The sequence below is a fragment of the Mauremys reevesii genome, linkage group 2 (genome assembly GCF_016161935.1).
Source record: "Mauremys reevesii isolate NIE-2019 linkage group 2, ASM1616193v1, whole genome shotgun sequence".
Taxonomy (NCBI): domain Eukaryota; kingdom Metazoa; phylum Chordata; order Testudines; family Geoemydidae; genus Mauremys; species Mauremys reevesii.
This window is the reverse complement of record NC_052624.1, coordinates 136,390,049-136,406,699: the sequence shown is the minus strand read 5'-3', so window position 1 is coordinate 136,406,699 and position 16,651 is coordinate 136,390,049. Positions and strand designations below refer to the sequence as shown.

At 39.9% G+C, this 16,651-nt stretch overlaps 1 protein-coding gene across 2 annotated transcripts in view; it reads right to left on the bottom strand.

The window, feature by feature from the left end:
- The window catches only part of BASP1 (brain abundant membrane attached signal protein 1), a 68,764-nt gene that overhangs the window by 40,368 nt on the left and 11,745 nt on the right, over positions 1-16,651 (bottom strand). The window lies entirely within an intron of this gene.

Below are 16,651 nucleotides of genomic sequence, written 5' to 3'. Positions count from 1 at the left end.
AGAGGAAAAAAATATAAATGCAAGTTAAAGAAAAAAATTTCAAAACCTGGGGACGCCACTAGATTTTAGATTTAAATAATTTCATAGATGGCCCAAACAGGTTGATATCCTGGACATTTCATTTAATTCAACCAGTTTTATGTTCATAAACAGCCTTAATACACAAGCCCTAACACTTTGCAAAAACCTGTTTTAGCTCAGCACTTTTTAAGAGAGGTCTAACAGAATAAGACTCATGTAGGTCGTTCGGTAATCATTAATCCTAATGTTGTACTACCATGCAAGTACTGAAGTACATACATATCTGTTTAAGGAATGGACCGGTAAAATCACATTTCTACAGCTCCCACACATCTTCAAACACACAATCACCAAGGACTCTTGACAAGTTAAAGTGGCATGTCACTCTTGAACTATACTAGATGAGATGCTTTTACATCAACTACATTTGGTGCACATTACAACTTTCCACACACATAGATAATACTTCCTAAGTGCCTAACCTTTCTAAGTGGACTCCCAAAGCAAAGTGTAAATATTTGTCAAAGCCCAAGCAGTGAGGATTCTAGTGCCAGTAGCAAAAAAAGTACAAGTATTTTTCAGAAGATCATGAAGTTTAATTCGGTATCTAAACAAGTATACAAGTGACGTTTCACGAGTGACTGCATTATGAAAGCATGAGGAAGTAGAAAGGGAGGATTCAGAGGCTAGTGAGCTATGTTTAGTGGATCCTGGGAGAAAGTAAGCTTCAGTACTGGTAGCATATTTGCAACTTTTCCCATGAGGATCTCCAAGGAGAGGGAACAAGCCAAGTGATAAATAATACTTTTTTTGCCCAAAATAGTTCCACAAAATTTAGTCTTCCATAATTAAAAATCAGTCATATAAACAATTAAGTTAAATTCTCAGTACCTCGCCTGGCTCCACTTTGGTTGGCTCTGGCATTGGCACAGATAGACCTGGTAGCTAAAAGTCTCATGAAACGAACAAACCAATCCCAGATTGCAAAAGAACACAGGCTTCTTTCCCATACACTTGTCATACCAAAGGGATAAAAGTAGGGGCAGCAGCAGAAGAAGACTATTTCTACCTGATTGATGAGCCACATTGTCAGCACTTGCCAAGAGAAGTGTGAAAGCAAAAAATACTTCAGCCTTGGACTTCATTAGGGCTGCTAGGAGAAGGGAATGACAATGTTATTTCTTCTCAATACAAAGACCACCTGTGTAAATTGGTTTCCAAAGCAGAGAACAGTGGTAAGATAACCAAAAAATAAGTGAATAAATCATCAGTTCTGAGCAGCCCAGAAACAAGAGCTTGTCAAAAAATCAGTTGTTATACTCAGCCACAAACAGAACTAAAAGAAACTCCAGAGATCTTAACTACAAATTGCCACACACTATTGTGAAAGCACCAATCTTATTTAAGCCAACTGCTACTTTTGCTCCACTGCAGTTAGTAGCTGGCCAGATCTAGGAGCATGTTTCTTCCATTCTGCAGTAAGTCTACTCTTTAAACTGTATCTTCTGGTCTTTGAAATAAATTAATGAAGGCTCTCTCTCCGTCTGAGTTGTGCATTCCCAGCAGAATTAATGGTTTGGGGAAAGGTTTTAGGCTTTCTCTTAGTCACATGCTAGATGGCCTTGCCTCCAGCAATGCAAAGTCAATGCAACAGCAGCCTGGAAGCCAGAAAAAGAATTTATAACTTCTTGGCAATCCAGTCCAGAGTGAAATACTTAGTAGCTGGAGCCAGGTTTGTGTTTGGCATTCTTGATCTACTATAATAAATACAACTATTAGTGCTTGAACTGACTTAGCATGAGCTTGTAGGACAGTCTTGTTTTGCATGCCACAACATCAAATCCACTCCAGGACTAGTCATTATATATTTTCAAAGTGTCTCCAAAACTAAGGCTCCATTGCCCTACTATGTCACACTCTGGCTCCAACTTCCAAATGGAAGCCTATAAAATTAATAGATGTGGGTCAATGTAATCAAGTAGCAGATAAGGCAGTTTATGACTTTGGTACAGCTGCCACTCAATAGGAGAATAAATCTCAACTGAAAGGTTTTGTAAGAACTGTGTGCCAATCAAAGATTCAGCCTGGGATGTTAGGTCACTAATCCGTATCCTAACAGAAGGGACAAATGGTTTATAATGGGTTACAACTTCTAAGTGCACTCAGCAAACACCTTAGGTCTCACAACTGATTATCTCATGAAAACTCATGGAGTGCAACCCAGGACTGGGAGCAGGAGTCCATGTGCCGGGTCATAACACCACTCAAATCTGGTCTGGCTGCCCATCGTGCCAGTACAGAACGCCACCCAGCTCTTCTTGCTTCATCTGCTTTGGCTGAGGTGTACCCTACCCTTGCCCACTGCTGGAGGGGATCTGAGCAGAACCTAATCAACTATCAGCTCCCAAACAATCAGGAAATGGGTAGCCAATAGCTGGAGGTGAGTGGTGTCAAAGCCTGTGTTGATGAGGAAGCAATAGTATGAAGCATCAGCACCTTTGCTAATAAAGTGTCCCCCCCTCAGCAACCAGCTAGGTTACTCATGTTTCTGTAACATCATGTTACTTATCAGAAAAATGTACGCACTGCAAGTTTGCCAACCTGAGATCTCTGATTTAGATTTCTTATGTGGGCAGCAATGAATTGAAGAGTGATAAGCTAATGATACAAACACAGCTTACATCCATTTTACATTGAGGAAGCCATCCAAACTGCTTTGACCAAGCTGAGGTCTTTTCGTTCTAATAGCTCTATATTTTTCTCTTCCCCCTAGTTTTTTGTGTGCATTAAAAAAAAAAAAAGATAAATTCCTTTACCAAAAAATGGTCAATAGCATCCAAAGTCTGAAAAAAGATCAAACCACTCACTGCAGACAAAGTTTTTGAGGAAAAACTTATTGGTGCCAGATAACAAGGTGGATAAAAGATACATGATTTTTAAATAAGTTTTAATTTTTTATTTAAATCAGATTTGTTTTATTTAAATTAAATATAGGCTTATTTAAGAATAAACCAAGTTGAAATTGACAACATATATGAAAGCCTAAATTTATTATAATCTATTACATCCAAAAATAATATTAAGCAATATGTGTTTGCTGCCAAGTTTTAAAGAAAGTCAAACCACTGAACTGGTGGCAGTCACTGGCTAAGCACCTGAAACCAGAGTTCGTTGAAGTGCTAAATCAGCTTTTGACATCAATCTGTTCTGCATGTGCAGAGAATATTTTTTTTCATTACAGTTTATTCAACTAATTCAGTGTAGTGCCTAGTTCAATGAAAGTTGAAAAACTAATTCAGAGTTGAAAAAGCAGGAAAGATTATTTTCCTTTTCCAATCTGTGAATAAAAAGGATGAGATCTACTAGTTTGAAAATTTTGAAGGACATGGTGATCAGAAACAATCAGTTCAATTCAGTAACTACAGATAACATGCAAACATGTTTAGATAACCTTTTTTCCTCATGTATCCAGCTCATTTAAGGTACTTTTATTTAATTTTTAAAAATTAAAATCTTGATTTTGTGCATTAATTGAATTTAAATTTCCATCCAAATAGAACTTGACACAAATTACAAAAAAAAAAAAAAGTTCATTATCTAGTAAATAAAAAATGCATCATTCACCATGTAAAAGTTTCTGGCTTCCTGATTTAAATCATGATTAAAATTGATTATTTAAATCATTTTGATTTACATCAATCCACCCTGCTTGACCATGACAACTACAGCAATGGGTTTGGTTTAAAAAAAAGGAAAATGGCAAGAGTTTGCGTGCCTGATGGTGTCAGTCATTCCTGACCAAAGGCTGCCTAGGCAAAACTTCAGTGTGCCACCTTTCTATTTATCCCAAGAAGAGAGGGGGGCATGTCAGACTTTCAGGGGTGGGGAGGCACAGCAAGCCTTCTGATGGTTCTGTGGTTATGGTAGAAGTGGGAGCACCAAGCGCCAAGTCACACCACCACTCACTCAGGTTTGACCCAGCCAACCCTCTGTCGTGAGTGAGAGTGGCACTGCACCCTGGTGCATGGGATCACAGCACCATTCGGGTTTGGCCCAACTTCCTCAAGAAGAATGTGCTAGCCTAGTTTGCCTCTAGGTAGAGTGGCCCTGCTCCTGCCGATGGAAAATGAAAGCCAAGGTGCAAAAAGAGAGATCTGCTGCAGTAAATATCCTCTTGGAGGAACAAAAGCTGCCCTGGGAAAAGAGACTGTAATTGACAAAGTGAAGTTAAATGATGCCTAGAGCCTAGTTACTGCTTAGAATTTTATATTAGAAGCATAAACTGAAATATAAAAATTATAAACTTCTGCATGCAGCAGAGTAGGACTGAGAGAATTCAGGCCTGAATTCTCTCACTGAAACTAAATTGGTTAAGTTCTATTTTATACATTCAAGCTTACACATTGTGTCTGGCCCAAGATCTGGCACATAATTAAATGTATATGAAAGAAGTTTCCTCCAAATATTTAAAAACAAGGTATTTACAAATTAAAACTCCAATAATGGGACTAATCCAAATCCTATAGAGAATTTGAAACTCCTGCTCTGAGGTATTCATTTAGAAAATAATTAACTGTAAGTAGAAAAAAAAATCAAACCCAGGGGGTTAACTGACCCACAGGAGAATTTCAAAAAGATCCAGTTGACAAAGTGGCACTGGCCACCTAAAAAGAGCAGCTGCTTGTTCCAGGATACTCTGCAATTGTTAAGGCATTTAATTGTATGCCTACCAGGTAACAGTGCACTCATTACTCTATCTTCAGGGAATGGAAGGTGTGATGCAATAGGAATTAACACATGTAAACAAGTAATATATAGAGACAAAAGAGACAAGAGCTCTAAGTGTAAGTATTTTCTAAATGAATGTGAAGAGCAAAGAAGTAGCACCAGATTCACAAATTCCAACTCAGTTCTTCCACCCTACTGAATGTTTAATCTGATTTTATTAGAATTATTCATTCTTTAAAGATGGTATTTCAGTCACCACTTCAATATGGTGTTTCTGAAATTAATTCAGAATTTTAGTTTCAGCATTTTCCTGTGCCAAAGCCTTAAACAAAAAATCCTCAATATTAAACACACATTGGTTCGTTTATATACTCAAGGCTTTGGCATGCAGGCATACTTGACAACCATGATTGTGACTAGACAACAGCAAATAAGTTTATGGACACAAAGGCCAATGATTCAAGACCGATATATACACTTTGGAACTCTGAATTGTATACTATTGAATTGCTAGTGGGGCAGTGACCCAAAATGCCATAAACAATGGACACACAAAAAAAGTTTAAAAAAAAATAATTTCACACATAGGGAATCCATTGACACGATAGTCTTCTGTTCAACCTAAAAATCAAGAATAGGCCAATTCAAGCAGAGTACGCTAAGCTTGTTCAGGAGAAAGCCTACATCAGGCTTTACAATTGCTGGCTTCAATTAACTTACTTTAAACATGTCAGTTCTTCTCCCCCCTCTTTTTTAAGTAAAGTGAATTGTTTTTATATTGTATAATTGCAATAGGGTCCTTGGAGGGCTGGGTAGTCTAGTGACTGGTGCCCACCCAGTAGTTGGGGCAGTGGTAAGGGAGCCAAGGCCTGCCTGCTACACCAGGATCTGACCCAGGACCCTAGATGTTTAGCCTCTAGGTAATAATTTGAGATATACCAATCTCCTAGAACTGGAAGGGACCTTGAAAGGTCATCAAGTCCAGCCCCCTGCCTTCACTAACAGGACTAATTTTTGCCCCAGATCCCTAAGTGGCCTCCTCAAGGATTGAACTCACAACCCTGGGTTTAGCAGGCTAATGCTCAAACCACTGAGCTATCCCTCCCCATCTCTAAAGGGGCCTCTAAGTTACCCTCCCTGGGTCACCTCCTCCTGCTGCTTCCCTCCCTCAGCTTCTGGTCCCAGAAAAGGTAAAAGAAAAAGAAACCAAATGATCAACCCCAACTACACTCAGCATATAGTGCTGTTCCCTCAAGAAGGCTCCTCCAGTCCCTTTCTCAGGAACCCTCCACTCCAGCCTCCCCATTCTAAGCTGGGTTGCTCCCTTTTTCAACTCAGTTAATAATGTGCAGGGCCAGAGGTGTGGGGCTACCTTGGCCCAGTACTGTCCTTTAACCCTTTCCAGCCCAATGTGGGGTTGTATACCCCATCACAATGATATATTTAGAACTTTTATTGTATGAAAAGTTAAGGACTATACATTACAGTATATCTTTCTTTCTGTTTATCTCACGTTTAGTTTTCATGTTGCTTCATAAAGGAAGCCTCTAGTGATGGTCTATTTAAACCTCAGGAGTTTATCATTTAAGTGTTCAACTTCTCTATAATCTGTAAGTAACAGAATGAGATATTAGGGCTTTTCATTAAATGTTGATGATGTGTTTTGGAGTATTAATTTCCTCTTCCCTTGTAAAGCCAAATACACATTATGAGAAAAGGGTTCAGAAGAGACTTGGTAGATTTTCTCTTAGGAAAAATGTGTTTGTTCTTTTTTTTAAATTAGCTGGTCCTGCAAAATGCTATGCATATGAAACATTTATAATTGTATCTGAATTAAATCACTGATGATCATAATTAAGGTAAGAACTGCCCATAAAAAAAAACCCTCAGAAATAGTTAAATAATTCTCTACAGAGATGAAGTCCACACATCTACCTGTTACAACCCAACAGGTCCATCCTCCTACATGTATGCTGGCTCCTCAGGGGTTTACAAGTAAAAAGCAAATCAGCTGCTCTTCTTTTGGTGTGCTATATTGTAATGGTTTGCTGCTAGATTTAGATTATTTGCTTCACAAGTTAGTGTTTCATTTGTAGTCTGGGGAAAGAATTACACACATGCCAATGTCATGTATTTCTGAACTTTCAGTGCACCCTGTACAGCACATGATGTACTTTTCTTTTGCTGGAACTGTAGTTAAGGTAGTACATCTTTAATTGCAACATTTTGTCACATTGAAGGCTTAAATAGCATCTACAAGACTTCAGGCACTAATGTAGGAGTCACACCACTGAGTACCTGGCTGAAACAACAAAATGTAACCTGATCTCTGTGTGGTTTGTTGTATTTTGGTAATGTCCTGCCTAATGTTCCTCATATGACTGCTTTAAATATTGTTCTACAAAAGACACATAGTGTGCTTGTTCAGGAATGGAAATATTCTCTATAGTTGGAGAAAATGGCCTTTGTTTCTCATTTTATAGTAAGATGGCTTGAGGAAACTCATTCTGAAGCAATATAAGTCAACACTTTGGGCTAAAATGGAAAATGGAAGAAATGTTCCAAAAGAAAAAGGAAACAGTCTGAAAGTTCTTGATAAACTTTCCATGCATTGCTCCATCTGACCACTTGAGTTAACCTCATTGTACCAAGAGCATTCCACGCACAGAAACCAAAACCACATAATTTTGGCATGAAAAACTTGGTCTCCAAAAAGTAAATTTTGGAAGTTATAAACGCCTGAAAATAGGTGTTTATAGTTTAAGAGCCTTCTCAGATGTTTTTATAGTTATGCTATATTTAGAGAAGCTCTTGTATTTAAGTCCTTGAGTTGAAAGTAATGGCTGGCTTCATTCTAATTTTCAGATTTTTTTTTTAAAGTAGCTGTTTCAGCATGGACAGAATAACACTTGTTATACAGAAGAATTAACGCACAAGTCAGTTGTTAATGCCAACAATATCCTTCAAGCAGTGCTTCAGCATTAGTTTGTGGAAATGACGGAGCAACCTAACTGAACTCAGAATTTCAACGGAGAGCTCTTTATATCTCTCTAATTGGGTGGACACATCAATCCTTGTTAGAGCACCTCACTGAATCATTTGTTGTTTACTGAGGCATGTGCTGGAAGATTCCATTGGCGTGCCTTCAAAGGTCACCAAAGAGCCTCTTTCATTGAAATTAAAAATGAAGTTGTCTTTAGCGGCTTTTTCATAAACAAGATTTGCATTTCACCCACACTGGAAACTCACTTTGTTGCAATTTAGAAAGAAAGGTTTGTCCTTCCAGAAGAGTGCAGGGGACTGTTAACATCCACACTAGATTTTTGTAGTGACCAGATACTATTAAAATGGAGTTCTGATACAAAATTAATATAGAATCTGTTTCTTCCAGTTCTCACAAAAGGCTCCTTTCACCCACCCAACTTTCTTACTGTGAAAGGAGCCTAGATTTAGATTATTTGCTAATAATCGGGCCTGATCAAAATCCCACTGAAGTCAATAGAAGTCTTTCCACTGATTTCAAGTTTTGAATCAGGCCCTTAAGGGTATGTCTACACAGCAGCTGAGAGGTGTCCCAGTCTGGGTAGACAGACTCAGGGCCGGCTCCAGACCCCAGCACGCCAAGCGCACGCTTGGGGCAGCATTTTGCCAGCAGGGCGGCAGGCAGCTCTGGCGGACCTTCCGCAGTCATGCCTGCGGGACGTCCACCGGAGCTGCGGGACCAGTGGACCTCCTGCAGGCATGACTGCGGAGGATTCGCTGGTCCCGCGGCTCGGGTGGACCTCCCACAGACGTGCCTGCAAGAGGTCCCCCAGAGCCGCGGGACCAGCGACCGCCAGAGCGTGCCCCGCCACGCGCCACCCTACTTGGGGCGGCGGGATTCCTAGAGCCGCCCCTGGACAGACTGCACTGTTTTAGTTCGAGCTCGCACACTAAAAATAGCAGTGTGGACATTGTGGCACAGGCGGCAGCTCAGGCTAACCATCTGAGCTCAGACCTAAAGGGCATTCACGTTGCCTTAATCAAGCAGTAGACTGGATTACTCCATCTGATCACAATCTCCTGAAACATTATTCGCAAAACTTTAATTTCATCTTAGACCATTGTTATTAATAGATTACTATCCCTGACATACATAAAGGAAACAAATATGCTCACCTATACTGTACTTGTTATCTGAATATAAAATTACACTGTACCATTAACATGATTAAGTTCCCTTATTCTTTGGGAGCCGAGCATAGTGTGTTTTATGAATAGGCAGTACTGTCAATTAGTGACTAGCGCCTCAAGTGATTTGGAGCCCTAGTCCTAACACACCATTATATGATGATATAACAGTATGGCATATGTGTGAGCCATATTAGAGAACTGGGTCCTGCGAAGTCAACATTTATATTAGAGATTGAAAATCACTCATGTCATTCATTTATACAAGACCTGTGTACTGTCCAAGTCTAATATAATGAATGAGCTGGATAGAACAAGACCCCTCTCCTGCAATTTCTCAAGTCAACATATGGATAAAAATTTTAAGTATTCAGTAATTTAAAACTTCAGACTAGTTTTAAGAACTTAGAATTTATAGCCATTTATAGAGAGCTAAACTCACTAAATCAAAGTATTTAAATACAATTAGAGAAGACACATTCAACATATTTTGCATTACACGTCTATGCAACACTCACAGCTGGATTATGTACTGTACTTTTTTACTCAGTTTAAACAACTGAATAAAGACATTCAATAGTCTGGATTATGCAGCTGTTATTAGTTTTGAAACACTGATATGCATTTTAATGACTTCAAAGAAAATGAATGGACAGAGGCCTAAATTTACTAGGCTAGGGTATTTCCAACTGTTGTCCAGCTTTCACCCATTGTTTGGAACAGGAAGGCTTGCTCCTAACTGGTTTCTCAAAAATTACAGCAGTAGTAATATTTTTAAAAAATCTAGTCTCTGTACACATGTAGAAGAGATCTAGCACTGGGTGTCATTGTAGGGTAGACATGACTGATGAGTTATTACAAGAGATGGGCATGTAATTGCTTGATCAGCCTCATAACAGAGTAGAACACTTCACAAGGGTTGCGGTATTGCCTCAGTGCCATGGCCAGACTTCAGTTTAGGTAACTATATCCTGCCTAGCTAATATTCTTCACTTCCCTTCTTAAGAGAGATTTGCATGGTATTGCTGGACCAAAATGGCTGACATTTTATTCTAGGGGTGGCTGCGTAATACCTGAATTTATCTAGGACCAATCCTAGAAATGCTTCTAAGCAGAGTGAATCAAAACTACTAAGTCCTATGCTTAACAATATTTTCAAGATCAGACCCCTCTTTATTAAAAGTTTCGGAATCTTTCATAATGGATCTGATTTATGTAGACTAAGGAATATGTTACATTATTTGGTTCATCTATGTTGTCTTTGTTATGTATCAGCACACATATAGTGTATTTATTGCTCACTGATTTTGTTTAGTTTTATCAAGCAGTATACTTTGAATAAGCTAATGTCTATTGGAAACCAAGAGTTACGGCAGATAAGCAAGCTCTATACTTCACCTTCTGAAACAAATTATCATTTGACTTACAAATTTGGTCTTTGAAACCTTAGTGCACTCTTGGTAAGTCAATAGCAGAGCTGATCAAAACAGTTTTCTAAAAAAATGCAAACATTTGAAATCATTTTCATTGTGTTAGTCTTTGTAACAGAACTTTTTTACTGCAAGTTTTCATTTATTGGTTTTAATTTGCAAAGTAAGTTTTTTTTAAGTGAAATATTCTTCAAAAATTCCACAACATAACTAGGACACACTAAACATCACAAGGTCTTTTCAAAATTAATTTTTTTAAACACCAATTTGGAAAAAAAAAAGAAATGAAAGTTTTTGATAAAAAGTTTTTAAATTTTTTTTAAGGTCACATTTTTCAAAAAAACATTTTGAGTCCAAAAAGGGATTAAACTACCAAAAAAAAATCCTAGAAGTTCTAGAAACGGCGTGAAATTCTGGCCACAGACTTTTTTGGGTGGGGAGGGAGAGGCAGGACTTCAACTCATGTTTTGCCATTTACTTAAAATGAAGCAGTATCAAGTCCTTAGCTAAACATACATAGTATAGCTAAGGATACACCTACAGATTTTATTGGAAAAACATCTTCTGAGCATGTTCAGCTTGCTATTTTCAAACATTCATGGTATTTTTGAAGAGGGAGTGAGGGAAATATATGCCTGGATAGGAATTTGATTTACAAATCCAAGCAAAGCCATTAGCCTTTAAGACGATGTCATTGCCAAATTTCAAATCTCAAGCTTTTTTGGCTATAGCCCTGTTAATAAATTAAATAAATAAATAAATAAATAAATGTTAGAATTTAAAATAAGTATTTTTATATCACTACTGCACTCAAAACTGTTGATGACATTTTAGACAAATTTGCCTCCCTCAAAAATCCCCCATTGGATCAGAGAACAAGTATGGAAGACTTGGGGCTATAAGGGAAGCCACCAAATACCCACTAGAATTATTCAATTTTAAAATAATTCACAGTATAGTAATTGTATCCCATGAGCTATCATACTGCTGGGCTCTTTTAGTTTTCCACAAATCCTCATTAGCCCTTAAGGATTGTGCAGTGTTGCAAGTTTCAAGGCCTTTCGTCCCAAAGCCCCCACGAAGATGGAACTGTGGAACGTGGCTAGTCACATCATGCTGGAATCTCTAGACTGCTGCAGATGAAAGTACATTTTAATCCTTCAGTACAAACTTCAGGGTTGATTCTAAAGTTCATGTTTATTTTTATTGGCCTGTCTCTTGGCAGAAAAGGCTCTGGTAGGGGCACACCAATTATGTCAAATATATCTGGGTTATACATGTCAGACACTTCCTATGACAAACCAGTGCTGCTTAGCTCTAGAGTTTAATCTTCAGCATTCACATAATACTTTGTGGGGAAATGCAGAAATTTTCTAGGGCATGTTAACTCTGAATTCAATTCTGACATGCATTTTTAGCACTTCACCCTACACTCCTGTTGCTTGTGCTACAGCTCTCCAGTAGCACTTACTAAAACCTGATTGGACTTCTTACGAACACACAGGCAGTTCATCCCTGGCCAGATTCGCTTGCTGCACCACTGCTCAGGCCAACAAATGGACAGATGGGTGGCTGCTGTTAGAACTGTAATACTAACTCATTTTTCAGTTTACTGGCAGTTCTGGAAGTTGGGTGGAATGGGGGAAAACCTGAAATTAAATATTTTCAGAATTTAAGCAAATCAAAGCATTTGGGGGAAATTATTTTGTTTGGCATTTTCCCCCCTTTTAAATAAAAAGGTGCTGGACTGCCAAGGAGATTTAGGAACCCCTGGCATTCACAAAATGGTATCCTCATTATACCCTATCACCCAAGTGTTGGGCACTCACCTGGGATGTGGGAAACCCAGGTTTGAATCCCCACTCTGGAGGAAGGATTTGAACTCAGAACTCTCCCCACTTCCAGGTGAGTGCCCAAATCAGTGGGATATTGGGTATTCTGGGACAGATCTCTTTTCATTGCTCCTACTGAAGCATGAAATACTTCAATATTTATTGATCCAGAGGGAAAGAGACAGAGAGACAGACAATGACAATAGGCTTGGACAGGACAGGTTCCAGTTCTAATGAATATTTATACAAAGTGGAATAGCTTAAACAGGAGACATTGAGAGCAGCTGACCCCAGAATACCCAACAGTCTGATGGTTAGGGCACTCAGTTAGCAAATCTGAGCCCAAGTTCCTGGCTCCAGAGTTGGGATTCAAACCTGGGTTTCCTCACTCCTAGCTAGATGCATTAACCATTGGACTACAGGGCACTACCACCACAGCCCTTATTTTGTGAATGTCAGTGGTGCTTAAGTTTCCTTGTGAATGTAGCCTAAAAAAAGCTAAATGATTTATTCCAGAAATGTCAAAACATTTCTGTTTGTTTAGGTAATAATTAAATAAAATAATAACAACAACAACAACAGCGGAAATCAACATGGCTTTGTGAACTGTTTCAGTCAACCCAAATCTGCATTTTTCAGCAGAAAAAGTTTCAGGCAAACAACGTCACCCACTCTAGTCACAGGAGGTTGAGGCAGCCCCAGGCGCAAGCTAGGGCAGCCCTGAGGCTAATCTAACACACACCCCTGCTTCAATGGCCTCTGTGCAGAAGTCTATTGCAGGGATGCAGATTACCCTGCCCACATCCCCTACTCCCCTGCTATACACTCCCCTTCCTTCAATACACACCACCATCACCTCTGTTCCTAGTATACAGGCCCCTGCACTGGGGTATTTGAGGGGAAGGGGTTTATGCGTGCCCTATAGCCGCTTTATACCCATTCTATGGGCCTTCAACGCTAATACTAGGAAGTGACTGTGTGGGCATGGTGCAGGAGACTTTTGCCACTGATCAGAAGAATCCCGTCCTACAACAGCTTTGTTCTAAGTTATGGCTTTTCCTGCCCTAACTGCCCATCATGGCGCAATTGCATTGCTACAGATAGGTGTCCTCTAGAAATAAAGGAGCCAACCTTGCTTCTGCTGTCATCAATGAGACTTTTGACTCTAGCTTCAATGGAATCAGTATTGGACTACTACTGTATTAGTTTTTCTTTGACTGTGCATTTAGTGTACTGGAATAAATGAAGGACCATGTACAGAGCTAGTACATTTGAACCTACAAGAGACTGTCTTGTTACAAGTTAATGTAGGAACCTTTTGTGCAAAGAGTCAATCCAATAGAATAAATATTGTGGGGGAGGGAGAAGAGAAAGATGCACAGGAGTCAGTGTGTTGGATGAAGATAAGCAAGTTTCTTTTTCTTTAGCTTTATTGAAAGTGTCTGTATATTGTGGTTGCAAACAAACAAATATATTTTGTACTCATCATATCAGTACTGAGCATGCCCAGTGACTATTTCAGACAGTTTCTTTCTATTCATCCAAAATTCAACTGTAGCTCTGAGACCTCATTTTGATTTTATTTGCACTTATTTATACTGATATAACTCAACTGGCTTCAATGGAAATAGTCATGACTTACAATGGCATAAATAAAATCAGGGTCAAGCCTGTAGTGTCTTCTATTTCTCTCCCCCCGCCCCAGACACACATACTGTGACAAAGTTCCTCCTCTACCTTGGTGGGTCCTGCGCTTATTGTCGGATTTGCTCGCCTCACAGATTCACCCTGTGGGTTGGGAAACAGCCCAGAGACCTTCCCCTCTGGTAGAAGCCACAGTTCAGGTCAATTCCTCCTGTGTTGGATCAGGAGTTGGGAGGTTTGGGGGGAACCCAGGCCCACCCTCTACTCCGGCTTCCAGGCCCTGTGGACTGCAGCTGTCTAGAGTGTCTCCTGGTACAGTTGCGTGACAGGTATACAAATCCCTGGGCTACTTCCCCATGGCCTCCTCCCAACACCTTCTTTGTCCTCACTACCGGACCTTCCTTCTGATGTCTGATAACGCTTGTACTCCTCAGTCCTCCAGCAGTATGTCTACTCACTCTCAGCTTCTTGCACGCCTCTTGCTCCCAGTTCCTCGCACACACTTCCTCTCCTCTGGCTCGCTATCTCTCTTTGGCTTGACTGGAGTGATCCCTTTTATAGCATCAGAGGGGCCTTAATTAGAGTTCGGTGCTTAACAGCCTCACCTGACTCTTAGCAGGTTAATTGGAGTCAAGTGTTCTCATTAGCTTGGAGCAGCCCCTGCTCTGGTCACTCAGGGAACAGAAAACTGCTTATCCAGTGGCCAGTATATCTCCCTTCTACTACTCTGCTGTTCCCAACCGGCCTGGGTCTATCACAATACATATGGATCTGAATGCAATCTTTACAGTCAAATTAGTAGCCCTAATACATGGAAGTAACCCTATCACAAATCTTTTGTGCATGGCTCAGAGACTAGACAGCTTAATATTTTCATTGTTAGAAACTGGCATGTAGGTGAACACTTCTTACTTTCAGTGAACTTTCTTACACCATGTGAATCCTGTAAGTGTTTAAGAGCATGCTGCAAATTTCCAGTAAGCAAACAAGGGCAAGTACGGAAATTAAATAAATATCAGGTCTACTTCCGGGTCATAAGGTTTACAATTTTTGTCAATTATGTAGTGCTATGCACCTGCAGCATGGTTAGCCTGTGGTATGCAACTGGAAAGATCACTTCAGCCACTTACCTGCACAGAAAACAGTGTTTGTTTTGCCAAGCGTTGAGCCTGTTCAAACAAACAATTTAAAAACACAAACGGGGCATTTCTTTAAGCTTGGCCAAAACCTGCACAAGGCTCAATCTTCAAAGCTATTCTTATGACATTATTAATTTTGACCAACCATGTGTTGCATATCTTTGTGTATCATTTAATTCTCTTGTTGCTCTATGGACCATCCCAAGAATACATTTCTGCAGCCTACAGATTAGGCTACAGTGTATGCTACTGTTGCCCTTTCAAGTCAACACTGCACAAGTGTACAATACTAGACTTTATTCTGGGGTCCAATGTGTGATGCTATAAAATTTTTCAGTGGCACCTAAGTGACTTCAGACACTAAGTTACATTGACTTGAAATGAGACTTAGGGGCCTAAGTGCCTCAGGAATTTTTGAAAATGGAGCTTACGTGCTTTTGAAAATTTTACCGATGGTCATTCAATTTGTAAAGTTGATTTGCTTCACCCACGCTTTCTTCAATTGTGCCTGAAATTCTGTGAACATTAGAGCAAGACGATAACTCAAAAGCTCTGAAACACCAAAGTCACCCCTGTGTTTGCATCAGACACATTTGCATGCTCCTGCATTAGGACAACACTTCTGTTTCATGTGGCTTGTGACCCATCACAACTAAGTAACATATTTTGAATATTTAATAGCAAAAACAAGCCAGAGGAATCCTCAGCTGCTCATTTTGCACAGATTTAAGATTCCTTTGTGCTTTCCTGGTGGTGCAAAAAGCTATTAGCAAAGCAGAGTATCTGGCCCATCATAGGGGAATGTCTATATCCCACCAAGAGAGTTTATAAATCAAATTTAAAGATAATTTTGATTTACTTGAACTCTCTCACAAATTACTCCCTACCTTTCGCACTGCCTTACACCCCATATTAATTGGTTAAATTTGATTAAATTGAATGTGCGAGGGGGACAGAATCTACCTCAGATTTGGAGCTTAACCTATTCTGTGCAGAGTCCACACTAGGAAGTCTTAAGGCTGCGTGCATCCTCTCAAATGATGGAAGCCATAATACCAGTCAGTAATTGGCAATACAATAATTTGCCAGTTTCTCCACCCAGAGAACAGGGAAAATACCTACCAGCAGGGCCGGCTCCAGACCCCAGCGTGCCAAGCGCGCACTTGGGGCGGCATTTTGCCGGCAGGGCGGCAGGTGGCTCTGGCGGACCTTCCGCAGTCATGCCTGCGGGAGGTCCCCCGAAGGCGCGGGACCGGCGACCGGCAGCACGCCCCCCGCGGCGTGCCGCCCTGCTTGGGGCGGCCAAATTCCTAGAGCCGCCCCTGCCTACCAGCTTTTGTACAGCACTTTTACAAGAAGTGCTAGATGCAAATTGTTCTTTTTATTATTAAACAGAACAATATTTAAGATAAAAGTGGCACATTTGTATTTCTGGCAACCGTGCAGTAAAATTAGCTAGGAAGTGTTCTAAACCTTGATATTTAACGTTGACAACTTAGTCTCTTAGGAACTGCAAGTGGATTTAACTAGCTGGGGAGCCAGTTAAAGTAGTCCAGAATCACAGGATTATATTTAACTGCCTCCCCAGCTAATTAAATCAGGGACCAGAATCACAAAGCTGGTTTAATTAAAGCTTGCCAAAGCATTTACAGTATTTCTTTTTTAATTGTTAACCATCAGGTTTACT